This window comes from Erinaceus europaeus, chromosome 13 (genome assembly GCF_950295315.1).
Source record: "Erinaceus europaeus chromosome 13, mEriEur2.1, whole genome shotgun sequence".
Taxonomy (NCBI): domain Eukaryota; kingdom Metazoa; phylum Chordata; class Mammalia; order Eulipotyphla; family Erinaceidae; genus Erinaceus; species Erinaceus europaeus.
Genome location: NC_080174.1, coordinates 97,729,121 through 97,737,469, shown reverse-complemented (window position 1 = coordinate 97,737,469; position 8,349 = coordinate 97,729,121). Strand labels below are relative to the sequence as shown.

Sequence of the window (8,349 nt, the reverse complement as noted above, 5' to 3'; positions counted from 1 at the left end):
ACAATCACTGCCACAAATAGATTAATTTTTAAATAGTCTAATCAAAATACTTCATGACTAGGTTATGGAATAGTTGGGCAAGTGACTCAAATATATATGTGATGTACCTGACTGAACTTCCCATCTAACTCACCGGCAACAAAAGGACTATAATGATGTTCTACATTATCTGTCTTTCGCCAATTTATAGGAAAATCTTTCTCACATGTAACAAGGAAATGGAAGTCTTAAAAAGGGGGCAAAGGTGCTTAGTATTTTATAAAATAGTACGCTTGGAAACAATAATAGTATCTATAATGTATGAATATCTATATTTTTATGATACGTAGATGTAGTCCTTCTAGAAAAGATCAATATTTTCAGGGAAAAATTTCAACACAAAGCCAAAAATTGCTGTTAACAAATAGTGGTTCAATTAATACATACAAAATACCTGTAAAGATATCATTAGTTGGGAGTCGGGGTGTAGTGCAGCAGGTTAAGCGCAGGTGGCGCAAAGCACAAGGACCAGCATAAGGATCCCGGTTCGAACCCCGGCTCCCCACCTGCAGGGGAGTCGCTTCACAGGCGGGGAAGCAGGTCTGCAGGTGTCTATCTTTCTCTCCTCCTCTCTGTCTTCCCCTCCTCTCTCCATTTCTCTCTGTCCTATCCAACAATGACAACAACAATAATAACTACAACAATAAAACAACAAGGGCAACAAAAGGGAATAAATAAATAAAATAAATATTAAAAAAAAGATATCATTAGTTGTGGCATAGTATACTTAAATGAAATTATGTATTTTTTACCAATTTTTATTTATTTATTGGTTAGCGACAGCCAGACATCTAAAGGAAGGGAAAGAGAAAGAGAGACACCTGCAGTCCTTCTTCAGCACTTGCAAAGCTTTCCCCCTGCAGGTGGGGACCGGGGGCTCAAACAAGGTCCTTACTCATTGTAGCTTGTGCTCTCTGTCTGCTGCACCACTACCCATTCCCACCTTTTTTAAAAAATATTTATTCCCGGGGAGTCAGGCAGTAGCGCAGCGGGTTAAGCGCATGTGGCACAAAGCGCAAGGACCGGCAAAATATCCCAGTTCGATCCCCAGGCTCCCCACCTGCGGGGAGTCACTTCACAGGCGGTGAAGTAGGTCTGCAGGTGTCTATCTCTCCCCCTCTGTCTTCCCCTCCTCTCTCCATTTCTCTCTGTCCTATCCAACAACAATGACAGCAATAATAACAACAATAATAGCTACAACAATAAAACAACAAGGGCAACAAAAGGAAATAAATAATAAATAAATATTAAAAAAATATTTATTCGGGGCCAGATGGTTGCACACCTGGTTGAGTGCACACGTTACAATGTGCAAAGACCTAGGTTCGAGCCCCCGGTCCCCACCTGCAGGGGGAAAGGTTCACAAGTGGTGAAGCAGTACTGCAGGTGTCTCTCTGTCTCTCACCCTCTCTATCTCTCATTTCTCTCTCAATTTCTGACTGTCTCTATTCAATAAATAAATAAATATAATAAAAAAAGAAGTTGGATTCCCTTCTGGGGTTCAACTCAGTTTTAAAAAAAATTATTCCTGTTTGTTGCCCTTGTTTTTATTGTTGTTGTTGTTGCTGTAATTGATTTTGGATATGACAGAGAAAAATGGAGAGAAGGGGAGAAAAAGATAGACACCTGAAGACCTGCTTTACCACCATTGAAGTGACTCCCCGCAGGTGGGAAGCCATTGGCTCAAACTGGGAGTCTGAAACCTGTCCTTACACTTTGCGCCATGTGTGCTTAACCTGCTGTGCTAACTCCTGACTCCCAAGCCCAGCCCCTTTTAACCAATTTTTAAACTTTTAAATTCTAGATTAAAAAAATTTATTTGTTATTGGATAGAGAGAGAAATTGAGAGAGAAGGGGGAGATAGAAAGGAAGAGAGACACCTTCAGACGTGCTTCACTGCCTATGAAGAGACTCCCCTGCAGGTAGAGAGCCAGGGATTGAACTGGGATCCTAACCAGTTCTTGCTCTTTGCACTGTGTGTGCTTAACCCACTGTGCTACCGCCCAACTCTCTGGAGATCTTTTTCTAATTTTGAATATTTGTGATTTTTTTTCAGTATACATTTTTTGTGAGATCTATTGTTCATGTCTGAGTTTGTGGCTTATTAAGTAAAATTATGTTCCGCATCCTGATAATAGAATCAATTGTATTCATTGAAATGTCATTACTTAATTGTTCATTATTTTACAGTAATACAGCAGTGAAAGTCTCTGAGGGCAAAAAAAATCAGAACGGTAGAAAATCAAAGAATGTGAAGTATACAGCAAACCATTCGCTTATTCTATTTATCTTCAAAAACATGAAAGAATTTATAATGGAAGGAAACCCTATGAATGTAAACACTGTAGTAAAACATTCAGTCAATCTAGTCATCTTCATATACATGAAAGAATTCACAGTGGAGAGAAACCCTATGAATGTAAACTATGTAGTAAATCATTCTGTCATTCCAGTAATATTCAGAGACATAAAAGAATTCACAGTGGAGAGAAACCCTATGAATGTAAACTATGCAGTAAAACATTCAGTCATTCCAGTAATATTCAGAGACATAAAATAATTCACAGTGGAGAGAAATCCTATGAATGTAAACTATGCAGTAAAACATTCAGTTATTCCAGTAGTCTTCATACACATGAAAGAATTCACAGTGGAGAGAAACCCTATGAATGTAAAGCATGTAATGAAACACTCAGTTGTTCCAGTAGTCTTTGGACACATGAAGGAACTCACAGTGGAGAGAAACCATATGAATGTAATCTATGTAACAAAACATTCAGATTTTCAGTAATCTTCAGACACATGAAAGAATTCACAGTGGAGAGAAACCCTATGAATGTAAGCAATGTAGTAAAACATTTGGGCATTTCAGTAGTCTTCAGGAACATGAACAAACTCACAGTGGAAAGAAACATTATGGATGTACACAGTGTAGTAAAACATTCAGGCTATACGGTAGTCTTCGGACACATGAAAGAACTCACAGTGGAGAGAAACCCTATGATGTAAACTGTAGAAAAACATTCAGTTATTCCAGTAGTCTTCGGACACATGAAAGAAATCACAGTGGAGAGAAACCCTATGAATGTAAACAGTGTTGAAAAACATTCAGTTGTTCCAGTAGTCTTCAGACCCATGAAAGAATTCACAGGCGAGAGAAAATCTATGAATGTAAGCAGTGCAGTAAAACATTCAGTTGTTTCAGTAGTCTTCGGATGTATGAAAGAATTCACAGTGGAGAGAAACCTTACGGGTGTACACAGTGTAGTAAAACATTCCGGGTATTTGTTAGTCTTCAGACACATGAATGAACTCACAGTGGAGAGAAGCCCTATGAATGTAAACAATGTGGTAAAACACGCAGTTGTTCCAGTCATCTTCAGGCACATGAAAGAATTCACAGTGGAGACCCTATGAATGTCAACAATGTAGTAAAACATTCAATAAATACTCTAATCTTCAGACACATGAAATAATTCACAGTGGGGAGACACTCTGAATTTAAAGTGAGGTAAAACATTCAGGACATCCTGTAGCCTTTAGAGACATGAAAGAATTCACAGTTGAGAGAAACCCTATGAATGTAAACTAGTGAAACATGAAGTTGTTCCAGTAGTCTTTGGTCACATGAAAGAATTCACAGTGGAGAGAAACCCTATGAATATAAACTATGAAGGAAAGCATTCATGGAGTTCTTTCTCTTCAGTTACATGATATGATTCACAGTGGAGAGAAAGAAACCTCATGAATGTAAACAATGTAGTCAAAAATTCATTTAAGTCAATGTTCTTTGGATACATAAAATATCTCACAGTGGAGAGAAACCCAGCGAAAGTAAACAGCAAAACATTGATTGAAACCATTCATCTTTGTCAAAATGAAATAACTCACAATAGAGAGACATTTGATAAAATGTAAGCAGTGTTGAAACCATTCTGTTATTCTGGTCCTTTTCACATTGAATCAAAACCCCAAGAAAGTCATAAACCTTTCAGATGTTCCACTAACTTTCAAGCACATGAAAATATTTGCAATGGAGATATGTAAGTAAATATAGCTAGATAATTGTAGGGATCACAGTTCATGATACAAGTAAACACATACCTCTGAATATTCTATAAAGGTAAGGAATATGAGTAAATACTTTGATTCTTTATCATAAATTCTAATATATGAAAAAATCCACTTGGTACTGAGAACTTCCTGATGGCAACAATGCTTAGATGTATTCAGATCACTAACACATATTTACATATGAAATCATTGGCATTAGAAAAACAGTTCTTGTGGTCGGGAGGTGGCGCAGTGGATAAAGCATCAGACACTCAAGCATGAGGTCCTGAGTTCAATCCGCGGCAGCACATGTACCAGAGTGATGTCTGGCTCTTTCTCCCCTATGTTTCTCATTAATAAATAAATATATAAAATATTTTTAAAAAATAGACACTAGAGTGTAGACACTCTAGACTGAATTTACAAACCTAGTAAGGAACTTGTACTGGAGAGACCAGTGAATGTAAAACAGTGGAATAACAATGGATGCTATAATATGTGAATCTTTATTTTCTTTCTACATAAATTGTATCTGTCTAGTTCAAAAATACATATTCTGTCTAAATTTCTCTTTTTATACTTTTTATTTAAAATACTTTCATTTTATTTGGTAAGCCCGAGAGAAATTGACTGGGAGATGGTAGTAAGGGAAAGAGAGCCACCTTCAGCACTGCCTCCCAACCTGTGAAAGCTTGTGCCCTGCATGTGGACACTGGGTGCTTTCACCCATGTCCTAGTTCATGGGATATAATTTTGATTATCAAGTTGCAAGTTGTGAAAAAGTGCTGCAGATGTCTTACCCCCTGTACCCCATTCTCTGTTGATTTTTCTGTATCCTATTAAAGAAAATAAAGACTTAAAATTTTGCTCCAGACTGATAAATAATTTGATAGGCTAAAAATCATCAAATATTTAGATAAAAACATATGCAGAAGTCTCCTCTATATGAGTTTGTCAACATGTTCATCACTACAAACTTAATTGCATGGAAACCAAAAGCAAAAATAAATGAAAACAGTGACATCAAATTGAAACAGTTATATGCAGCAAAGGGAGTCTACCATAACAGGTACTTCACACAGACTCTGAGAAAAAGTTTTGTCCAACATCAGAGAGCATTGGTAGGCAAAATACATAAAGAATTCCATCAATTAAAAATTTAATCCATTGTGCAGGGGGGTAGATAGCACAACGGTTATGGAAAGAGACTGTCATGCTTGAGGCTCTAAAGTCCAAGGTTCAACCCCACAAACCATCATCAGCTGGAGCTTGGGATTGCTATGGTGTTTGTCTCTCTATGTCTCTCAAAAATAAACAAAATTTTTTTTTAAAAAAAAAAGATTAAAAAAATCTCTTCAAAAATAGGAATATATAGCCGGAATATTCTCAAGAGATCCACAGCGACAATAGACATCTGAAAATATTCTCAAAACCACTGTTTATCAGGGAAGGTAAATAAAACCAACAATGTGAGATTGTCATGCTTTAGATCAGACAGAAACAGAAGAAGCTACTGAGAGGTCCAGGAAGTGGTTTTATCCAAAGCCTACCTACTATTCAACCTCCTGTGCCCTGAACTTATAAATTTTTATATAAAGGAAACACTAGGGAGTCGGGCGATAGTTCAGCGTGTTAAGCCCAGGTGGCGCAAAGCACAAGGACCGGCATAAGCATCCCAGTTCAAGCCCCTGGCTCCCCACCTGCAGGGGAGTCACTGCACAGGTGGTGAAGTAGGTCTACAGTTGTCTATCATTCTCTACCCCTTTCTGTCTTCTCCTTCTCTCTCCATTTCTTTCTGTCCTATCCAACAACAGGCGACATCCACAATAACAATTATAACCACATCAAGGCTGCAACAAAAGGAGGGGGAGAAATAACCCTGATGATAGAAAAAAAAAGTGGATGCCAAAAAGAAGAACTGTTATCCAGTAATCTACATCCTCCTTTCCGGGATAGCCTGAGGGTACTTCTTCCCGAGCTAGTGCTCTCTGGGTTGGAGAGAACTCAACTGGAGCTGATCTAGGCTGCTGTGTGGGAGAGGGATCAGGAACTCGTGCTGCACCAACTTCCACAGGAGATACACTCTGGAACTCTCGGAGCCGGAAATCAATTTCCAAGTGTCTTTAATCAGAAGAGCAGCTGTTTTTATACTCTCCAAGTAGGGTGGAAACAGGATGTGATATAGAGAGGGTGGAGAGAAAAGTGACTGGTGAAAATCAGGGTGTGACAAAGAAGGGATCAGGGTGTGACAAGGAGGGGGTGGAGCAGGCGAGAATCCTATCACTGAACCACCAATGCCCTGGAGTGCTTTATGTAAAAGTGATTTATGTAAATAGACCAAAGCTTTGGATCAGTAAATCCCTATATAGGCATATGGTTAAGCAGAAGCCAGGGGGAGGTGGCATACTACCCAACACCTCCTCAATTTCTCTCTATCCTAGGAAGTAAAATATAACAACAAGGGCAACAAAAAGGAATAAATATCTTTTTTAAAGGAGACACTGAAAAAACCATAGTATAAGATGACTCCACACAATTCCTACCACCAGAATTCCAGGTCTCATCCCCTCCCCTGATAGCTTTCCTATTTATCCCTCTGGGAGTATAGACCCATGGCCATTATGGGGAGCTGAAGGTTTAAGGTGTGGCTCTGTAATTGCTTCCCTGCTCAACGTGGGCATTGACAGGTCGATCCATATTCCCAGCCTGTCTCTCTCTCTTTTTCTTCTTTCTGTTAAAGAACTGCTTTATTAATACAAAGTTAGACACACACAAACCACAAAGTGTCAAGTTTCAATAGTTCAGTCATAGCAAATAGGTGGCAATTCAACATCCAGGGTTGACAGAATGATTGAAGGACACTGGAACCTATCAGATTCCCACAGTGGGGTGAACATCTTCATGGGGGAAGGGAGACCCAGGTTCAGCAGCCTGTCAACTTCCTTGTTCTGCTCGATAATCATGAGGGGCACTCCACTCAAGGGCAGGTATGCAATCTGATGTTCTTCAAGCAGGTGAAAAGCTTTCAAAATCTGGAGGATTAAAGGGAAAGAACTTCTCTTATTAGGATAGGAGTCAGCTGACACAGGAGCAGTGCTCTTTGCTTTAACAGTCTTTTGTGCTAACTTTGGGCAGAGAAAGTTTTCTGTCTCTGCCTAAGGGGTTCTGTTTACAGTCTTCCCAGGAGCTCAGTGGTCTTGTGTAATCTGCTGCCCCCTTCCCTGAAACCTCTCTTCCAGTGCTTCCCTGTGTGAAAAATGTCACAGTTGGTCTGATTGGCATTCCCCTCACTCTGCAGCAACTGGACAAGGCTCTTTTCTGCGGATGCATTTCACAGACTGTCCTCTGCTGCATTCCAGCATAGTCAGCTCCCCAAGGATAAATGGCATCTTCTTATCCAGGCCCCAGGGCTGAGCACTTATTGGCTTTCATTTCCAGTGGTGTCAGTAATTGCCCCTCAAACTGTGATGTCTCAGGGTTAAACATTTTTTTCTCTAACAAATGTGTTACTTCCATGCACCAGCCTTGCATTTAACAAGACAGCCATTTCTCTCTCTCTCTCTCTCTCTCTCTCTCTCTGTGTATGTGTGTAGACAGATAGTATAATGGTTACTCTAAGAGACTCTCATGCCTGAGGCTCCAAAGTGCCAGGTTCAATCCCCTGTACTACCAGAAGCCAAAGTTGAGCAGTGTTCTAGTTAGACAAAGAAATTTATAAATATCGGGGACCAAAGTAAAAACCCTATGTTGAGGGGGAGGGTGGACACACAGCTTCCTGGGCCGGGGGTGGGGGTGGATGGGACACAATCTTTTGGTGGTATGAATGGTGTTTATGTACACTCCTATTAAATTGTAGTCATATAAATCAGTATTTAATTAATATGAGAGGGGGAAAATTGATTGTATGTCTAACAAAGGGATTCTTCAAAATTAACCCAATTACCAAATATTGTGATGATAGTAATAATTATCCATTGTCTTCTTGAACCCTAAGACAGCAGGAACCTCACATTTCCACTATAGAGCCTAAACTTCCCCCAATCCTGGGACCCTAGGGTAAGGTCCACTTTCCCACATGCTTCTCCAAATTCTTATCAAATAATATTGCATCCACCGATTGCAACATAATCTACACAACAACTGTCACCTCAACATGCTTCAGCTCAGACTGTGTCCAGAGACTTCAGGTGTGGAACGAGAACACTTCAGCTTCATTACACGGGTGAGACCTTTCCTTTCATAGTATTCTATAATCCC

At 39.5% G+C, this 8,349-nt stretch overlaps 1 long non-coding RNA gene across 1 annotated transcript; it reads right to left on the bottom strand.

The window, feature by feature from the left end:
• Positions 1-6,866: 6,866 nt before the first annotated feature.
• LOC132542443 (uncharacterized) lies at positions 6,867-7,788 on the bottom strand. The gene is made up of 2 exons (XR_009553454.1): positions 7,706-7,788; positions 6,867-7,124 (listed from the first exon to the last, which is right to left on the bottom strand). It is a non-coding gene; the product is annotated as an uncharacterized LOC132542443 (long non-coding RNA).
• Positions 7,789-8,349: the final 561 nt, after the last annotated feature.